The 21,865-nt window shown below is 40.6% G+C and overlaps 1 long non-coding RNA gene across 1 annotated transcript; it reads left to right on the top strand.

Moving 5' to 3' along the window:
* Positions 1–367: 367 nt before the first annotated feature.
* Positions 368–20,981, top strand: LOC140684879 (uncharacterized). Its single transcript, XR_012057806.1, has 3 exons — positions 368–466; positions 13,333–13,397; positions 15,912–20,981. It is a non-coding gene; the product is annotated as an uncharacterized lncRNA (long non-coding RNA).
* The last annotated feature ends 884 nt before the right edge of the window (positions 20,982–21,865 follow it).

Genomic DNA, 21,865 nt, shown 5'->3' with positions numbered 1-21,865 from the left:
CAAATATCTGTGTGATATTTGTAGGAAGTCTGTGTGACTTCCTGGACTGCTGAGTCCAGGATGAGGTGGCACGTGTGTCTGGGAAAAGATATTCTCGAGCTAAGGAAAAGGTGTTGGGTGAGTTGGGAAATGGGCAGAGGAGCAGGGAAGAGCGGAACTGGGATAAATGAGCTACAAGACAGGAGCAGGAGCCGCGGGAACACGTGAGGGTTGCAGCTATGGAGCCTTTGCTCCACAAGAATTGATACCAGATGACTCAGCTGTACAAATCTGATACAGATCACACTACGGGCATGTGACTGCTTCTACCAAATTAGATACAGCACATGATGGGAGCCTGTGCCAGCTTCACTCAGGCTGTTGAAAGACAGACAATAAGGATGAAGAGCCTTAAAGACAGTGTGGAGCACTCAACCACCACCTATTTTAACCAGATTCTTCTCCCCAGACTTCTTCCTCCAAAATGGTGAGCAAGCTTTAAACCTGTGGTGGTGGGATATACTGGGACAGTGCTCTGCATCACAGGGCCATGACATTTTCCACTCAGGAGCTGGAGGAATAAACCAGATGAGCTGTGCCACGGACAGCAGCCAGTGCTGCATCACACACAGGAGGAGGGGTGTGTGGCACCCCCTCAGCACAGGGAACAGGAGGAAAGGAGGGTGATTTCTACCTGGGACCCAAGGCAGAAGGTGGTGTTTAAAAGCTTGACTTTCTCTTGGTCCTGCTGTAGAATAGAGGTCTAAAACTCAGACTATACTACTTGCAGTATCCCAGGAAGTCAGATTTGCAAAACTCCGAAGAAACCAAAATCAACACGCACTCGAGAAAAACCCCAAAACTAGCAACCCAGATTCCAAACTCAAACCTTCTGGTCAGCTCTTTCAAGGCTATTTTTCATTTTACTTATCACTGCCACCAACGCTTTGCTTAGTCTTGAAGAAAATGTTGTCATTCCACAGTCAGATGTTTTTACATGTACATCCATCATGGCCTGATATATCCTGACCTTAGTTAAAACTTATGTTTTCTAAATTGTACTTTTATGTTGAGCAAGCCCTTAGGCTAGACTGTTAAAAGTTTACATTGAAAAATCATTTATAATTGGTTTGTTTGAGTTTGCCTGCTTTGCCTGCTGCAAAGTCACCAGAAAGGGCAGTATTAATTAGCAATGACTTACATAGAGTCCAGACAATAAAAAGGAAATTATTTTACCTTTTTTGAAAGCTTTAAGCATCTTACCAATTCTAACAAACGAATCTTATAGAAATTACATTTAAGGAAAAAAAAAATTGCAGTATAATTTACAGCAAAGCTGCTCCATTTGAATAATTTATTTTTTCCTGAAGTATTTTCAGGATATACACACATTGCTCAGATAAAAATATGATTATTGTGAAATTGAGACAGCCAACAAAAAATTTTAATTTATTCCATTTGTTATGCAAAATCTTGGTTGGAGTATTAAACAATAAATTTTAGTTTATTGCATAATGTCCTAAGTTTCACTATAAAATACTTGTTCTCATTTTGGGAAGATAATGATGACAATTGCACAGAATTTTTAAATAGTGCACACAACAGAAAACTTTCCAGAGCTCCAACAAACACTTCCCTGCACATATTGTTTCAGCAAAATTAAGGAGTCAGCTCGTCTGGGTTAGACACTGAGGGATTGAGCTTTTAGTTCCAGACATCCTTTCCAAGTGTCTGACATAACTTTGCAAAGCCTTATTAAACATGAATTAATGAATCATTGGAGCTGATTTTATTTATTCACAATGTCACTGCGAAGAGACAGAGGAGTTTTGGATCATGGCACTCTGCAGCACTTGATGTTATTTTAGTTCATAATTGGTGGTGACAAAGCCACAAAACGCTTAGAGCATTTGGCTAATGCCAAAAAAATATAATGGCAGGCAGAGAATTTATCTTACATCTACCTTTATTTGGAAGCAGATTATTTTGTCATCCTTGAGGAGACTGACAAGAGACCCCAATTTCTGTGTTGGTTCAGATCATAACTCGCTGCCTGCCCGGCCCACATGTGTTGCAGCTTATCCTGTGTCACCTGATACGCTGGAGGTCAGCGTGGCGGGGGGCGCTGAGGAAGGACTGACAATACAGAAATGACTGCGAGCAAAAGGCATTCTTCAGGGCTGATTCTGATCTCAGAGCAGCCAAAGATCAGCATGTATTTAAACAGATAGGGTTACTTTAAATAAATGTACAGTAGCAAAAATTCCAGGAAACCCTAAGGCAAGCTGGAAAAAATAATCTGCTCTGTTTCCTTGTAGTCCTTTCCTATTTTGTATTGGAAAAAAACAAAGAAGTGTTTTTTTTTTTTCCCCAACACAAAGAACAGCTGAAATAGAAAAAGGAGGGAGGACTAACATGCTTTTACCGCAGGGCTTTGCTCAGCCTGAAGACAACCTCTAACTCAAGAAATATTCCCTTCTTTCATCTCTCCCATTTTTCACAGACAAAGGCAACAAACTGTAGGCAAACACAAGAAATGTGAAGCTCCATCCTTGAGCTGTTTCTTGATCCCTTTCCTATTTTTACTTCCCATTTTCTATTCTCTTACAGACCCATCCTTTCCCAACAGCTCTAGGCACATATTTTTTGAAGTAAATGCAGCTGATTGAGATCTTGCTGACCCAGGTTAAATGCAGATCCATGTCATGAAAGCCAGAGGACTCTATCAATATCAAACCAGTGTGAACGAAAGTAGAATCAGACCCAATGGCATAAAGGTATGGAAACGTATATGTCCCAGTTGCCTCTTATTCACATCAGTTTCATGTTAATGAGGTGCCATTGGCTTCAGAGGAATGGTTCCTGCCTTACAGAAGTAGAAGTAACTGGAGATGCCAACAGTGCATGTGTTTGGCACTGCTCTCCCTGCGCAGCGCAGGAGGAACGCCAGGAAAGCCAGGACTGCCTTTCCCTGCCTGAACCCTCTCACCTGCTCCCAGCTGAGCTATTTTTGCCCACCTGCTCTGGCAAGGAGCTCCCAGACATGTTTGGTGTCAAGCACAGCCATAGGGTGCTCCCCATCCTTTGGCACCATGCACGCTCCGGTATGTGGCCAAGGAACGGTGACTGGCTCTGTGTCACAGCCCCTCTTCCCATGCACACAGTTTATCTGCCCACAAGGCAGCCTTAAGCACTTGTTTGTATCTAGTCTTACTGCCAGGTTAAAGAGTAGCTACCACAGGCAGAGGAAAAGAAATATTTTACTGGTTTGTAATTCATTGAAGCACTGGACCTGTTCCAATATGAGTCTACTGCTGGGTAGGAAAGAAGACATGTTCAGACTGTGGTCTACAATGACACACTTGTAATATTTGTGAACATTTCTAGTGACTGAAACTATTTTCTGGGTGTTCTGTCTGTGCCAAGAGACTTAAGCACACAAATTCAAGGTAATGCCCTTTTGCTTGCATGATTCAGGCATGTGTCATTTTGAGTTTTAATGGTAGATTTAAGAGGGTCACTTCAACCATGCACTATAAGACAAACACTCCTGAAACAAAAAAAAAATTCCAGCATAGCACAAACAAAAAAAATCACCTTAAATCTCCCAGGTGTGGTTCTTTAGTGGCTTATACTTAAGTGATTTCTGTGCATGTGAAGAAAAACACTTCAAAGATCCTTTTACTGGTATTATAGTCACACATTTACCTCATTGGGGAAAAGAGTTCTTGTCTTTTCTCTTTTAGAAAACCTGTAGAATAGAATTTACAAGACTTCAAAGTCTTTGGCCATGATCCACAAATCAGTACATATCTTCCTATTAATCAGAAATGAAAAATTTAAGTAGAAGTCAGTAAAATTGTGTCCTCTGACAAAATTGACAACCATCGCATTAGTTTTGACATCACTGACTTTGGATATCAACCTCATTCACCTGTTACTTTCCATTACACCTCTAAAATCTTTCACAATAGAAGTAAAAACTTTGGTTTTAAAATTCACAGAAAGCTTTAAATTCCTCCTCTACTTTCAAGAGGAAGCAATATATGTGTGACACCAGAAAATAACTTAGAAGAAAAAAAAAGATATGTGCAAATGTTCACAAATTGCACACAGATTAAAAAAATTACATGTTCTGGTTTTCCTTGTAATTCTTTACAGGCTACTATCAGAATATCCCTCCAGTTCATCCAGTGTCAATTTGTATACACTTATTGAGTGATTTGCACAACTTAACACCAATAATTATACTCAACAGTGAACATATGTTTCAGAATAATAGCCAAATTATTATCCTAAAAAGTAGAAAGGTTGAAGCTAAAGTAAGGGGAAAGAAGAACAATAAACCAAAAAACAGATTCTCTTGCTTTGCCCAGGCTGCTAAATGCACAGAGAGTAGAAATATGTCTCCCAGGAATGTATCAAACCAAGTGACATAAATGCAGCCTCAATGCACAGAGAGGCAGCATTAGTGCTGCCAACCTCCAGTAGTCACAAATCAGAAATGATGCCCTAGAAAACCAGGAGATGTTAGAGCTCAGTGAATGTAAAAGTTCATTGTATTTGTTTGTGAAGCTTGCATTTGAAATTCACACTCAGAAGGTTTTTTCTACCCCTCCAAAGCCTGAAAACATTTATTAATAGCTAAGCTTTTCATATGACTCCAGGAGCTGAGGAGTTTACAGAAAACATTAAACATAGAAAGCTTGGATGGGCAAACTCAGCAATTCTGAGAGACAAAGATTAAACAGGACACAAAAGCCGTGCCACAATGGCTGGAAAGACCCCGTGGACCTGGCAAGAAGTGATCCAGCAGGATCAGCCATGCCAAGTCACGCAGTCACTGGATGGCTGGTGCTCTTCAGTCCTGGCCTTGGAGTGACACATCTACTTCTGGTTCAGAAAATTTGGGAAAATCTCTTCTGGGTAAATGGAAAAGAAGAGAAACTCAAAAGTCATAGACTCTTTCTGAAGGGGATGGTCATGCAGTCAGTACTTTACTTCATGTGACAGGCAAAGAGGTCACTCTCAGGTGGAAAAAAGCAAAGGGGCCTGGGAGCATTAGCACTGCCAGCATGCTCTGTCAGGATGTGCTTCTTATTCCCAGGGGCCATCCAGGCAGGGCACAGGGTCCCCCAGGAGGCTGTGAAGTCCCCATCTCTGGAGGTTTGCATGGCCCCACTGGGTCAAGCTCTGAACAGCTTCATCTGACATCCCTTTCTGCTCCAAATGAAGCAGTTCTGACAAGGTCTCATCTATTGTGAATTACACTCTAATTCTGTACAATTCTGTACAATAATTGCCCTGACTGAGAACAAACCATCGTTCTCTACCATGTTTCACATGATAAAGTATAAATAAACAGACCCAAACACAGGCTAATACAGACAGAAAATTGGAGCTCACGTATTAAAATTGTCACTCAAGGGAACCCTTTTTAGGCCGCATTTTTGTGTCCCTGTCTTCACTCCCACTCAGGTGTCTCTCTCTCTACAACACCTGACAGCCTCCAGGTTGCTGCCCTGCTCCTGGTTTCTGTGCCCCATCACACTCTCACACCCATGTCAGGATACACCATCCAGTGATGAAATCTGCCGTCACCCAACGCCATGGCAAAAGCCCAGGCCAGAGCAAGGCAGGATTTCACTCCCATTATGGGTAGGAAGCTCTTCATGCTCCCCTTAGAATGAGTTAGGAAGGGGCTGCAGTCTCAAGTGAACCTCTATCAGTGACTCTTTGGTGAGATAATGCCCTGAAGTGCCCGCCTGCACCACGGGCAATGCACACAGAGAGCCTCACGTTGTGGTCAGATGGAAGCTCCTGACAGCCTCCTGCTTCCATGCCCTGCTATGGAAGAGAGTTTAACAAGTCAGCCTTTCCCACAGCCAGATCCACAGGGCACGCCAGCAGGTCACTCAGCAGCTCCCAGCAGCAGATAATAAATAAAAATATATGTAACTATAAAGAATAAAACAAATTTTAATTTCTACTTTAGGAGCCAAGGGAAATGGCCCACTGGCCTGAAGAGTTATGCAACAATTGACTTCCTTTCAAGTTGCAAATTACAAGATGGCACAAACACAACTATAAATATGTTCCTATCGTACTAAAATAAGTTTTGCTTTCAATTAGGCAGTTGTTAAAAGTATGTCTCTTTTTAAAGAACTGGCTTATGATAGGGGATATTTCTTCCTTGGCATTTTTAGTACATAGGAGCTTAAATTTAGGTTACAAAACAACCAGCCTGACCTTTTCCCAGAGCTTTAAATCCTGGACAATTTCCATGGCACTCAGAGGTTGCTCAGTGCTTTTGAAAACTGGATAATTTCTTTAAATTTTAGAAGTGTAACTTCCAGGTACCAGTCCTGACAATCCCAAATTAATGTGTTTCAGAAAATAGCAGTTTTCTTGAAATATAGACAAACCTTTGTGGAGTCAGATATGCAGGCAAAAGTTTGAAGTGCTCTGTCTCAGTAGTACTTCAACAAACTTTATAGACAAGAAGCACCAGCTATCAGAAAGAGTTTTAAAAACCACGGATCATCTGCTTTTCCATCTCTCCAAATGGAATTCTGAAATGTCATCAGTTTAAGGTTCCAGATGAGAAGATATTTTTATCCATTTGAGAAAAAAAATCCATTTCCCATGCATTAGATTCATGCGAAACTCTAATGTTAGAGGCTCTGTCTGTCCTGCTCACTGATATAAATTGTACCCTGACAATCCCAGTGATGGGATTGGAAGTGGGTTGAGCACCACAGCATCTCATAAAGACAGCTAGCTCCTCAGTGCTATTCCTGCAGATAAGATATAATTTGTGCTCCCCTCAGGCACCAAAGGCAATGTACCAGTGCAATAATCTTCTGAGTATCCCAACATTTACAAATAATTGTAAAGACCTGCTAATATGGTTTAGTTCAGCAACTCTTCACAGAGCTGAGTGCTGACAGAAGTGACAACTAAGAGAGTGTTAAACAGCCCTTGGGATGTCTTGAAGGAGAAGGCTTGTGGAGCAGTTACTCCAAGGAACAAGTAGTGAGCAGCACGTTGAACATTTCATAATTGTGGCCTCTCCAGCCCCACATTTTGTTCATAGACCATTTTGGGTTTTGTAAAACTACCTAACAAATGGGATAAGGAATACAATGGTGAAGTTACAGCACAGTCATAAATGTGTTGTTTGTTTGTTCATATTCAAATTTTCTTACTAAACTGCTGAGCAGTCACATGCGAAGCAGGTGGCAGAGATGTTAATAGGTTTTTTAAAAAAAGTTTCAAGGAGTTAGAAGGTCCTATAGGACAAATTAAGGAGTTTGATAGAAGTATTAGAATAGCAGTTGATAGAAATATTTAGGATAGGAAGTAGTCAGGGGAAGACTGTTTACACACTAGTGGAACAAGTGACGCTGAAGCCAGAGCTATTAAATATCTGACAGAAAACCAGAAAAAAATCCAGATAAATTGACTCAGATGCCCCCTGTGCTCCTGTGTTAATCACACTGAAATTAATAATGAAAAGTGATCAAGGTAAAAAATGTTGGTGTCAGCTGAGATGATATTTTGCCCCATCTCCCTCGTGTCAGAGGCAGGGTGTGCAGTGCCCCCTGATTCCTCCTGGATCCCCACTTCCCTCACCATGATGAGCTGTACAGGGGAAGTTTTTGGTATCAGCTTCTGCATGTGAAATGCACAGGAGGACATTCCAGCACTGATGTCCAGAGCCATCAGAAAGCCTGGAAGGCCCCACCAGACTTCAAGAGGTACTAAAGATCAAATTGTCTGTGCAGCGGCTGCCTTCTGTGGCAACACTTCCAAGACATCTCAGCAGGGAAGCAGTTGCCATTTTTGTACTAAGAAAGCACATTTAAAGCCTCCATTCATTTTACTTTTGAAGTTGGACAGGAGTTAGGGAGGTAAATAATTATTAACTTTCTGGTTTGCTACACATTTCTTTTAGCTGATTCTGTCTCTGCCTCAACTATCCCATTCATTAAATTGTGTTACCATCAATTTCATCTTTCACGTGAGAATCTGTAAAGAAAATCTACAAAAACTGTTAAACTCTTAAACCACAATGTTTAAATATCAGAGAAGAGAGAAGCTTGTATATTGCTTAAAAGAAACAAAAAAAAGAAATCAAAAGCTATGCTTTTTTTTCCTAATTATCACTGTGAATATATTCCTCTTTCATAAAAATGGTACTTTATATACTTACATTAAATTTGTCAGACTTTTCATATAATGCATATTTTTGAAAAAAAAAATACATGTTGCCAACAAAAAATGAGCATTAACTAAGAGACAGTTACCCACATTTTATTCTTCTGGAAGTGGAAAATCCAAGCACATAAATCAAAATGACCCTAAAGCAGTGACCAGCATGCCCTAAGCAGATCAACAGTGGTTTCATTGACCTCCAGACTCATAAGGGTCATATTTTCACACAGATGAACTGGTCTTGAACTGCCTTGCCATTGCATTGTGCACAAAGAGACCCCAGCCACAAAGTGTCTCTGCTTTCTGTTAGGGTAACCAGGATCACTTCCCAAAACAAACAAAAAAAAGAAAAAATCAAAGCCACATTCCATTTTAGAAACTGTTTGTCTGTCCTGCCTGAAGCCCTTTCTTCTAGTTTTGATTTTCATTAGTACATGTGCATGAATTTACCATTAATATTCATACTAAACAAACAAACCCCCAAAACCCCCAAAACAGCACAGTAGCAGCCCTCAGAATTCATTATTACAGATTTTTCTTTTCTGAAGATTTTTGCAGGACACTTTTCCACACTTGTGAGACTCCAACTTCTCAGTGCACAAACTCTGGGCAGCTCGCTTCAAAGCTGCAGCCCCTCCTTCTAACAGACATGCACTCAAGTGTCCCTTACACCACAGTGGTGTTGCACAAATGTGAAAGTGAGAATCCTTGCAGTTTTCCTGCTTGGTGGAAGGGAGCACTGAGGCACTGACTATAAACAAGAGGTTCAGCCCTGTGCTGAAGGACACCACAAAGCTTACATGCCGTTGGAGGTCTCTAAATATACTTGTGTAATATCCAGCCAGTGGGTGAGCCTTGTTTGTCTCCCAGCGCCAGACGGCATCCCAGGCTCTCGCTGGCTCTCGGCACAGGAGGAGTTTTGTCAAAAACAGAGCCTGGCTATGCAGAACATCTGTGGCACAGGCAGGAGCTGAATCCAAACCAGCTAACTCCCAGTTTACTGCTTTGATCACAAACTCTGCTCCTTGCCATCCTGTAGCATCCCCCTGCACACTTTTGGGAGCACTCCCAGTGCAAGATGGAGAAACAGCAAGTGAGGGCAGGAACACACAGAAATGGGAGGCTGTGCAGGGCAAGTCACCTGCTGTTGGTTCTCATCCTTACCCTGGGATTTTATAAAATCATTCTGGAAGCTTTTGGGGTGACTTCTGTGGCAGAACTGCAAAAGACAGAGGTAAAGTTTTACCTCTTTCAGAAGCCCACAGTTTGTTTCTAGTTTCAATGGCACCATTCATATTAATGAAAAATGCACAATGTTTTTGTTGCCTCCTTTTTTCTGCAATGGAAGTGATTTCTCTCTGTCAAAATCAATCATCATATCAGTTTTAATCAGATAAAGCTTTTGGCTTCTACTATCTAAATTGCCCTTCCCACAGTGCCCAAGACAAGCATCAGTGCTCCATCACAAAATAAATGTGTTGATATTTGATAGCTCATTTGAACACGATGGTATTTACATCTTACTTGGTTAGATTTTCATTTAACACAAGTTATGGGTTCGCATTGAAAATAAAAACAATACTTCTCTGTTCCTCTTGCCATTCATGTCTACTTTTGTTTCAGCCTAAAATAACACATTGCTGGAGGGTATTTTCTTAACACTGACAAGCCTGAATGCAAGCCCTGTGGAAAATGTTTGTGTTGGGCTTGCCATGGTCCAGGCTAATAACAACGTGATGATGTATAGGTGAATTCCTGCTCCTCAAGTCCTCTGTGACACACGGATTAGGTCTGCCCTTATCTTCTAAGACATCTGGATGAGTGTCTGGGTTTTAATTTCACAATAAAATCACAGGGGACTAGAGTTATGTTATGTGCTTATGAACAAAGTGGAATATCCCTGGTAAGGGCAAGAGTGGATTACCTTAGATAACTCTACTTAAACCAGGGAACATTTGAGAATGTTGAAGAAAGGAAAGAGGTTCCACCAATAAAAACAAACACAGGCTTAAATTTGTGTTCTGTGTACTAAACATTTTAAAGCTCCTGGAGGTTGAAATATGACCACATGTAAATGGACTGATAAAGCTAAGACAACTCTTGAAAGACCAGATCAGGCTTCCCAGGACAACTACCAGCACTAAATCCTAATGGCATGCATAAATCATTTGAAGACACATTTATTCCGAAGATGCCACTTTAAAGTCAAAATACTTTGCTTTAATCACCAGAAATAGTATGTGCATGCTAACATTTGCAGAAAATGCTCAAGGGCAACATGAAATTAGCATCTTAAAATTCCTAAATACATGCTTTTCCTAAGATGAAGTCTTTTATCTATTTATGCCCATAAAACTGTCAGGAAAAAAAGACCCATGAGAGCATAAAAGGGTCAGTCCTGGTGACTACAGCCGAGCCATGGACAACATTAAAAACATCAAAGTTCATATGATGTTCATGGTTGGGCTCTGAGTGTTGCCGAGCTGAATAATCAGCTTGCCAGACCCAAATCCTATGATCTGGGACTATTGCAGCTTCCAAGCTTCACTGAGACTCAATTCCCTTTCTGCAGCCTTTGTAGACATTTATTCCACACTCTCAGCCCCTTCTCAGGCTGTAATCCCAAGAGTCCAAGCCTACCTTGCTTGTCATCATGCTAATATCTGTTTGGGTCTGCAAGAGAGCCCAGGCTCAGCAACCCAGAGAAGGGCTCTTCCACTGCCTGTATTCAGAAACCTGTGTTCACACTGAAAACCTGAAGGATCCAGGCTTATTTTGCAGTATGGCTGCAGACTGTTCCCTGTCTGCTCCTGCATTTAAGTTGCAAAAGTGCTGAATGCTTACAATGCAGAAAAAAATGAAGACAAATAATGGCACTGAGAGGAAAACAGACAAAATTCCATTTTGTTTAGCACATTAACTACCTGTCCTCTAATTTATTAAATTAAAAGTGATCCAGACATATTGAAAGCTTTTAGTAAACCACAGAGATTAATATATACTTAGGAAATCTTCTGTTAATACAGTATTAGTTCAGAAATATTCAACCAGCTATTGCATTTTAAATAAGCAATAATATAACCTGCAAAAGTTGTTGCTTTTTTCCCCCTCAAATATCAATAGAAAATACATTAGGCTTCAGTGAAAACCATAGAAAAACTTACTGACTTTGGTGGGGTAAAGATTTCCCCCAATAATATTCATGACTGCAACAAAACAAAATACATCCCTCCTGATTTAAAGACTCTACTCACAATTTCTCTGCCCAGATGAGAATATATCTTTAAAATTGTCTCTGCTGCTCCCATATAGACAAGTTGTTCTATTTAGGCTAATCCAGCCATGAAAATAGCTAAATGAGGTGTCAAGATTTCTTTTTGATCCTCAGTTTAACAAGAGTTTTAATCAGTAATAGATCTAACATACCTGTGATGCTCTGCAAGCAACGTGAGGAAAGTATATCAGTTTTCTTTCTGAGCACTTCACCTGCTTCCTTTGCTTAACAAGCAATCAAAACACAGATCCTGTTGCTATTGTTCATACATTAGTTACAAATGGGGCAGCTCCATGAAACTAAACTTTCTCTAAATGTGTGTGACTGCAGACTACAGACCACAATATTTCAAATGGAAAATGCTACATGAGACACTGGCCCTGGAAAAATGAATGTACTACAAAAGACCTCATTATATGTCTTTCTTATGTGTTACTCACAACTGTTTCTTAACAATGTAAAAAGTCTAATATCCCATCAGTGAGACTCAGGCCAACCTTGTGAGCATAGATGTCCTGCTTGGCTGGAAAGCTGGTGGGGTCCTTTAGTATGTGAGATTATATATATCACTCTGATCCCTTTGAAAGCCACAGAGATGGCTGAGATTTAATGTTCTTTTCATTTTGCATAGGGAGCCCACTGGTCTGGGCAAGGGGAACAACAGCCACTGAGGGCTGTAGTCAATCTCACTGAAGCTGTTATCACCACCAGGTGCCTGCTGCACTCTTCCAACAGCAGCTGCACCACTGCATTGTGGGGTGGAAGGGGATGTTCTCAGCATCTGAACTTTACAAACAAATATATCAGCTTAAACCACTGGTAAAATGCTGGACAAGTGCTTCCAGTTGTGCCATAAGGGCAAGCAGCAGGGTGGCAGCTGTGTCTCTGAATTGTTCATTCATCACTGGGAGCTGTTGTCAAATGGAAACTGGGTCAAAGCCCGAAAATCAGCTCTGAGGTTTTAGTGTGTGGATAGGAGCCAGGTCAAATGGCTAAAGCATCAGGACTTAATATGACACCCTCTAGCACACAGTGGATTGGTGAGAAGGAGTTTCCTCATCTTTGACAAGTTAACAGGTATGCCTGAGGATGGAGGCAAAGCTCCAGTTTGCCAGAGGAAAGCAGGAAAGCTTCCAAGACCGAGCAGATCTGTCTGCCATCTCCAGTGGCCGTGGGTAGGCTGAGCAAATTTGCCTTCAGTGCTCAAACGGAGGACGTGGTGCTGAGCAGAGCAGCAGAACCCCACCCACCCCCAGATGCAGCCTCACCTTTCCTGTGTGTGGGCCCACTCAGCCACACATCTCCTGCGTGCTGGGGCTCGCCAGCTACACCAAGGAGGGCCAACCTTGCAATCGTTTACTCAGACAGATGAGTTGCACATAAGTAATGAGCTGCTAGCATCCCAGCATGTTAGACAATATGCTGACAATGTCATAACATTATTTCATCCTTCTTAAAAGATAAGACCCAGCCTGTTCTAACCTGCTCAGGTCATTATCTTGTTACCACAAGATGTCCTGTCACTAACCAGTTTAGAAAATGTAAAGCTATAATTTGCACTAAAATGAATTATGTATTGTTTACAGTTTACCATTAAATTACAATGAACAAAAACAAGCATTTAGGATGCCTCTTTCAAAGTCTTCCAGATGAGTTTAAATGTACACAAAAACAAATGTCTTGATATAATAGCATTAGAAGTAGGCTGGAGCTTGGTTGACTAATTTTCACACTAACTTACTTAAAAGCCAGAAAGAAAACAGTGAAGATCTTTATACAGGCCATCAAAAAGCCTTACTGCAAGTGTTTCCAATTTGCTTTAGTAATTAAATTGAAAGGAGTTTACGGGTTTTTTCACCCAGGTCATTTACTACTTTGGAATTTTACTGCTTGCTTTGCAAAGAAAACAAACTGGAATGAATCACTGGTGAGTATAAAGAGTGGATGAACACTGCTAAACAAACCAAACAGTGAGCTCAAGTGGATAGAGAAAACACAAGTCAGAATTCTAAATATGGATCTGAGAATAGTGTAAAAGGATTAGACGTCTTTGTCACATGAAGAGCAAACCCACATGCCAGCATGCCTTTCCAGTGCAAGCAGCCACTGATCAAAGTAACATCTACCAGTTTGTAAATATGCTAATCTTCATGTTTACACAAAAGTGTCAGCACTTGCTTTACATCACAAAGAGCCTCATACAGTTGAAGATTAATTACTTCCAACACTGAGATAGTGTGTAAATACTGGTTTCACCAGAACCCTACCTTTTGCTGTATTTGCACAGCTCAGCAGAGGTGTATGTTGCTAAGACAGATAATTCAGGGGCACTTACAGAGTGTCAAATACCTCCGGATAGACAGACTTTTGACAGGTATTTTAGTGATTATGTGGAGCCAGGATTAGGCAGGTTTAGGCTTCATGTTGCAAGTGCTGGATCGAAAAATATATTTTTGCCTTTTTCTATGAATTTTAGCTCTGAGGAGAAAAACATGATTTGTGCATTCAGCTTTTACACTTATATGTGATTACAAAACATTTAAAATTAATTTTTCCACTCACTGGCTTAATATCAGTTTCCTTCCTTATAGTGGCTTAGAGCCACCTCACAGTCCACCAGGCTCTTGGCAGGGTCTGTGTCTGCTTGCTGAATGCTCTGTTCTAACTCGTGCTTAGAGAAGGATGAGGGCTATGATAGGGACACACAAACACATCATTTTCTAGTAGTGAATTTCAGAAACTGTCAGCTGTGGTATAAAACAGGGAATGTAATTACAATATGCACTGAGAAGGAGAGAACAGTACCTACTGCTGCATTTTTGCAACAGGGAATGGCAATAAGGAGATAAAACCAAGGCAAGACTGGATTTCCAAGATTCAGGTGCTTAAGTCATGTCTTGCAAAATCACTTTAAAAGATATTTTCATTTTCATTACCATGTACTCTCTACAAAGAAACCAAAAAACAAACAAACAAAAAAAAAACCAACAACAAAAAAAAAAACCCAAAAAACCCCAACAACCCATGGTAGCAATTCTAATACTGAAGGGCCATGAGCAATAATTTAAAAAAGGGAAAAATAAGTTAAAATGGCAATTCTCTTCACCTGTCCCTTGCTGTTAGTGCTCAGTGCAATTGCCACAAGAACATCACTACTTGCCAACAAATATTATCACATTTGCTTCCTATTCTAAACTAAGAAAAAAAATGTGGGATGTTGGCAAATGCTAGCATTAAAAGATAGCCAGGGCAAACAAGAGTGACCAGATGAGGATAACTGGGGGAAATTTAAAGAAAAGAGAACAAAATGCAGTGTTTAGAAAGTGAGAAAGAAATGGTTTCCATGTGAAACACCAAACCTGAGTGGAAACACTTCTATATTAAACACTCAACAAGGCATTTCACAGGAGTGTTTGCTGCATTTCCCTCCTTACTCTGACGAAGGCACCGGGAAGTGCTCTCAAGGCACAGGCAGCTGAGCAGGATTGATGAGGTGACACACGGGCTGCTCTGTCCCCAGTCCCTGTCCCCAGGATGGCAGCTGGGAGCCTGCAGCCCTCACCCCAGGCAGAGCAGGGCCAGCAAGAGCTGCAGGCTGAGCAGAAGCAACATGTGCAGCAAAGACTGGGGCTGCTGTGGTTAAATCAACATGCTCCATCTCATGTTTGCATAGGCCAACACAACCATCAGATTAATTACTAATTACAGTGGATTGCTCCTAAGTAGGTTCACAGCAATAATAGTAATAAAAAGGCTAAAAGAAGCATTATTAGCATAGTTAATTATATGACCATTGGCGAGATTATTGATGAAGATACAAAATGCTGTTGAACAAGAAAGATATGTTTGACATTGCTTAAGAGAAGCTTCACTGTTGCTTCATATCTTTTCGGATTTTTCTAATCATCTCATCTGTGTTCCAAAAGTGCAAAAACCAGTAATTATCTCTGTTTGATCTTTGACTAACAATTATTTATGAATCTATTGGAACAATAGTATTTCTAAAATGTAAGTAAACCCAGTAAATTTTATCAACATGAAATCTTCAGCCACATTGACAGGTTATGGGAATCTGCCGTGTGATGAAACCAGACAACAGTAATTTATTGGTTTAGTCATAGTCCTTTCAGTAGTCCAGATTGCTGTTGCAAATTTGTTAAAAATCTGCTACCATTCACTGAGCAACCGTACAACACCTAAAGCAATAACATGGGTGGGGAATGTAAAGCAGCACTCCAACATTCATGTGTGGCATGAGTTAGACAAGGCCACGGGAACAGAGCTGAGAAAGAACAATGTTGCACAAACCAGAGAGAGATTCCTGTTCTCCCACAGCTTATATGCAATTTAATCTCCAAATGGAGACCAGTTTAACTTTTCAAATGCTTCAAGAGTACAAAAAAGAATTATTCACTCAGCAGTTATTTTTTATCCTTTACAGAGTGGCCATGTGCTCCCATGAAGGACCTACTGCAACGAGACACCACCTGCGTAAAACCACACTCTCATGTGAAAAGTATTTACATTAGTACACATTATTTTCCCTTTCATTTTTCTTTATTTGGTGCACTTGGCAATACATAGCTCACAGCACAGTCAGCCAGTTGCCCCAGTGTTTAACACGGCAACTTCAAGAATAAATATTAATATTTTTAATCATCTAGTTTGGCAAAGGAACTGAGGAGCAGCTGCTGTATTTATGACTGCCTTCAATTCATATCCTGAAATAAGCTGGATTTGACTGCCCCCCTTTAAAAATATCCTAGAAGGCAGACCTCTGTTGGAGTCTAACTTTAGTGGCAGGTACAATTACGGCTCCCATTGAGAGGAAGACAGAGTTGTGACCAAGTGATATAGATCTGTTTTCAGAGCAACACTCAGCAAACAAACAATCCTCCCAAGCACTTGCAGGGAACACAGAACAGCATAAATGGCTGTGTTAGCACGTTTGTCTCAACATTACTTTTTGGTTATGTTCTGATCACTCACTGCTAGTCATCATATTTTATGAACCTCACCCATGAGCACTAACATGCAAACTGAAATTTAGGACTCCTGACCTTTAACACAAAGTGGCCATAGGTGTTCCCACAGCTGTTAAATAAACCTATGTTTATGGAGCCATAAATGTAGTGCAGGTGAAGTTTCCAGTGATGTAATAACAAGTTCCATCGCTGTGCAGTTTGTCATTTATACAGCAGTGTACCATCACTGGTGAATATTGTTTTACAATAACAGCACAGGTTCCTTCGATTAAATCACTCTTTCTTCATTTATGAGTCATTCGACCTTTAACCTCTCAGAGGAAGATCAAACCACTTCTTAAGGCCCCACTCTTTTAACCGAGGAGCACAACAGTTGGTTAGATAACTAAGGAGGTTGGTATGTGCCCCCAGGGTTTCACAAACAACTGTCCTAGATCTTTTATAAGATAATCTTAACATAATCATGTAGCCACAAATTGCCGTGTAAATTCCCAATTAAAAACACCAAATAGGAGCTGTAAATCATGATACAACTGCCACCTTTTCAGCACTGAAATGCAGTTTGAAAAGGAGTAGAGAAACTCTTGTTTGTGCTTGTTCTAGTACTTAACACACCAACAGCAAAGCAGTCCATCTGATTTACAAGAAAGAGACAAAGTGACAGGACAACTAAAACTGCACAAAACTTAACATAGCAGCAACAGAGAACACTGAACTTAAAAAACTACTCCATCCCCCATTCAGGACTATGCTTGTAAAAATGAGCATTTGTGTTGGCATGGCTCCACACCCACTCCTTGTCCCAATTAACATAAAACTGCAGCATGCTTCTGTTGGAAGGATTGATGGCAATTTGGTGGATGGGAGGAGATTTTGTTTTTAAGAAATGGCAGCTTAATTACAATATAAATGTTAGAAAAATAAATAGTCATTAAAGCCCTTTATTCATGGCTGGTTGGCTTCATTCCACAAACTTCAGGAAAGTTTGAATCAGACAGAACTGAAGGCACCCCATCTACCACAGCGCTTTGGCCTTTGTCAGGGACCCAGCTGAGCTGTGGGTACCCACTCACGGTGGGTGACACATGTCCATTGGGACACAGATCTCCAGCCTAGCTCATGGCAGGCCCTCATTCCAAGACAGCGGTTTTCTCCTGCCACCACCAAAAGTCAATCTCTGCTTCCTTTGTGAAGATCATTCTGTAGCCTAAATTATTCCAGGACTAGGCTTTAGTGCTAAGTGTCTTGGCTCCTTGTCCTTCACATGAATGCTCACTTGAAGATTCACATCCTTCCCTGTGACATCCTTTCCCACTCTGGCAGCCAGAAACAGGATTAGAATGGGTTTTATAGGTGGTGCATAAACAATCCCCACAATTAATTACAAAAATTTTAAAGCATTCAGCAAATGTCTTAGTTGCTGTCAACAAGCAATCAACAAACGCAGATTGCGTTTCTCTCCTCCTACTTCACACTTTCCATGTTTCCCAACACTAGCCAGAATGTTGTGGTGATAGATACAGACAATAGATGCTTTACTAAACATGTCCTTGATATCTGCATAATCTCCTTTAATATATATCATTAACTTGGGCCAGTCCCATGTTATTGCTTCCTCAATAGTGCTAGCACATCGTGATCTGGAAGGAGCTATTTATTGCTCCAAGAATGTGACTGTCTCACTCAACCAGTCAGACCTCAAAATTTTACTTACTTGTCCATTTTAGCTTCTATTCCCTACAGTGCCTAATGCAGAAAATATGAAAATTAGACATTGCAGCAATAGATATGGAATAAAATATTCCTCCCAAACAGTCTTCTACAATGCTAAAATCTGAGCATTTGCAAATCCAAGATTAGGGAAATGTCTTGTGATCACTAATAAAATCCCTCCTAAACAAATTTTTCAAGAGTAAAATATAGTCAGAGATATAATAATCTTTTTTTCAAGTGCAAAACTCATGCTTGTGAGGTGCACAGGATCTGAATCCTCTGAGGGGAACCTTGGATATCTCAAGATAGAAGAATTCCAGAACTGTAAAAGGGACACCTTCTTCTGTGTTATCTGGTAAACTTTGCACTTGGGTCACATCATAGAAACAAATTGCCTTGGCAGGAATGTGGAGAAAAGAACAGTAAGAGGCACATGCTGAAAAAACAGAATGTTGAAGTGGTGGGCAAGGCCAGATTCTCAACCTGAGTAACCCTGACTAAAGCAGCGTTCAGGGAGTCAGAGCTCTTTCTCCTAGCCCAGATTTACTGAACGAGCCCCAGGACTACAGTCCCCAAACAAAGAGCCTCAGATGGAAATGCTCCGCCTGGGAATGGCTGCAAAGAGCCTGCAGTGAGGAAATGCTTGGATGTCTATCTAGGACCCACATCTCACAAAGGAAAAACAAACCTATCTGAAGCCTCCCTTGGCATGGTGCAGCAAGAATTTGTGGTCCCTCAAAGGCAGCTGGAATGATTTGGCTCCCAGCGGCAAAGCTGCCCTGACAACCTCCTGCTGTGCAGTGCTCACCAGGACAGCCCCACACTGGCCACAAGGCACTCCTGAGGCTGAGCTCCTCAGGAATGTTCCATGGGGCACAGCCCCACACACTGCTCTGGGCCATCCTCCTCCCAGCAGGTCCCACATTTCACTGTGCCACAAGAGTCCCCTCTTTCCCTCCCCAGGCACAGAGAAAAATCGCCTTTTTTCTCAATATCCCTATGTTTCTTCCTTCATCTTTTTACCTTTCTTTAAACTAATTTTGTCTATATGAAAGCAGCTATCAAAGGAAAATACTAAAAGCCTCTCCTTTCTTTGTTTTCTTTCCATGGCCAGCAAAGGTGATCCAAGGGGAACAATGATAACATCCCACCCTACCTAGTAATTTTGCCCAGCATAATACTATGGCCAAATGCACTGATGTTTTTACTGCATAAATCCCTCCAAAAAGCACTTTTCATCCTTCTTTTTGGATAAGTGCCCTCAGATCTGTGCATCTTCTACATCCTTCTTGTGAGTGGTTGCTTCAGGAGTAGTTACAAATCCATACTTTGGCCATGGGAAGAGCTGCTCAGGGTATTGCACCTACTCTGCTTCATTTGTAAGGCACTTTCCAGATCCTAAAGATTCAATGCTCACACCAAGCCAACAGACAATTCTGCTTTAGGCCACAGGGATCATTCAGAACCATGCCAATGAAAGTTGATGGTAGATGCCTAAAATATGAGCATGGTTGATCTTAATTATGTAGATATTTGTACAGGCTCTGCAAACCCCTCCCAAAATGCACAGAGTTCAGTCCGATGCAACTTATGAAAACTGCTCTGGGACAAATATTATTTTTGGTTTTTCTTAAACCCCGAGTAGGAGCCTAGAACTTTTGCTGCTAGGACCTTATTTTTGGTACAGAGTGTATTAATGTTTGTTCAACAGGTACAGAAGCCAGGACACAGAGGCTGTGTCCTCCCAGGGGGAGGCAGACAGATACAGCCCCTTCTTTTTCCTTTTTTTTTTTTTTTTTTTCGCAAATGCCACAACAGCTCCACTGCTCCCCAGACAGTCCTGAGTGAAGGCAATTCATCTTGCAAGAAGAGGCCAGCAGGTTCACCAACCTAACTAATGGGCATGCTACAGGAACTCCAGAATAAGTTCAGACAACAATGTTTTGTATTTTGGGTAAATGCTCGTGTCTCTCATTGGCATTTCCTACCCATTGTATTATCTTCATAAATTCAATGCATTATCCTTTGCCCACCCTTGTTGGGTTTTAATTTTGTATATCCTGTATCACTGTAGCAGTCCACTGAAAATCTGGTTTCTTTTCCTTCACAATCTCTTCTAAAATCATTACAGAACTTGAAAAAATATAAAATGGATTCACCCAGGAGCAATTTTTTTCTTTGCTATGAACAAAGCTACCAGTAGCTGTGATAAAAACAATACAACCAGGTTTAGTAGCCAACCAAAAAAAGGCCAGGAAGGAGATCAAGTGTGAACCCTGCTGAATTCCACTGGTATCTCTCTTTTTTTGAATCTTCAGCTGTCATTAACATTTCAATACTAGACTGGCAATATTCAGTACCTGATGGAGATGAACATTACTGAAAACAAGCACAGCAGGAGTACATTGTTCTCTAGGTTTTGGATTTTTGATAAACCATTGCCATTGTGAAATCTGTCCAACTGCTCAGGAAAATCTGGCAATGTGAAATGAGATCCTTTTGCCCGAACCCCATAACACAGAACCTTGTGCCAGATTACTTTATTTCTTGCATGCGTAAAATTTGCTTCAGTCGGTTGACAGAAGGTTTGGGGTTTTCCAAATGTTGTGAACCTGGTTGAGATTATTGAAATCCTCAGCTCGAGGAGTGTTGGGTTACTGTTCTTTTAAAGCATGCTTCCTCTGACAACAAAATGTAATTAAGGGGGGCATCGCTGTCATGTTACGGTCTCTTTTTAGAATGTCTGGAAGAATGTAAAAAGGGCATAGCAAAAGTTGCTTAACCTCCTTAGAAATAAACGTCTCTAACATTTTTACGTCTTCTCTTTGGTCCATTATTGGTCACAATGATGAAACAATTTAAAGGAGAAAAGGTCACGGCAAAGCAGTGAACTTTATATGCTCTTCAGTGCAATAAAAGTTACTTAACGTATTAGCATGGGAAAGGCATGCCTGGCAATATGAGGGAAGGGGATGGATTTCAGATTCTCAGTAGGCTGTTCAGAGAAAAAAGTCTTTGGGTATCTGTGTGAATCAAACACCAAAAAAAAAAAAAAAAAAAAGCCAAACTGAAACACTTCCAAATTTTCCATCTTATCTAATTTCACTAAAAGGGACTAAAATAAGGTTCAACCCTTCCATGCAATATTCAACATGCATAAAGTATCATGGAAAACCAGCTACCTCACTTCCAACACATGTGCTGTACTGAGGGCTCAAAAATTGACGTGGTTGAAATCGTCTCTAGTTTATGCCAGCACCTACAGGAAAAAAGATAAATTTGAGTCATGAACATTACTTTAGGTTCTATATGGAAAATCAAAATCATGCCTAATTTTTTATCATATATGTTTTCTATTTTGATTCCATGTAGCTGGGGTATGAAGGAAAATTCTTAAACCATCTCTGTGCTGTTCAAAACAGCACTTTCTAGAAAAATTAACTGTTGCTCTTTGTTCTCATGCTGCCAATAGAAACACAAGTCCTTCTAATAATGCAAATGCTAAAACTTTCAAAACTTTTCTTCTACTAAAGCCAAAGATATTGCAGAAATAAACAGGAACTGAAATCCACACACTTCTTGGGTTTGGGATTTGGGGGTTTTGCTCTTTTTTGTTCTTTTTTGTGTCTTTTTTTTTCTTACATTAATTTTGTTTTTAAAGAAAGACTTAATTATCTTCATAAGGCAATAATTTTTA

The sequence above is a fragment of the Taeniopygia guttata genome, chromosome 11 (assembly GCF_048771995.1).
Source record: "Taeniopygia guttata chromosome 11, bTaeGut7.mat, whole genome shotgun sequence".
In the NCBI taxonomy this organism is placed as follows: domain Eukaryota; kingdom Metazoa; phylum Chordata; class Aves; order Passeriformes; family Estrildidae; genus Taeniopygia; species Taeniopygia guttata.
Note: the sequence above shows the minus strand (reverse complement) of the source record. Positions and strands in the feature narration are given on the sequence as shown.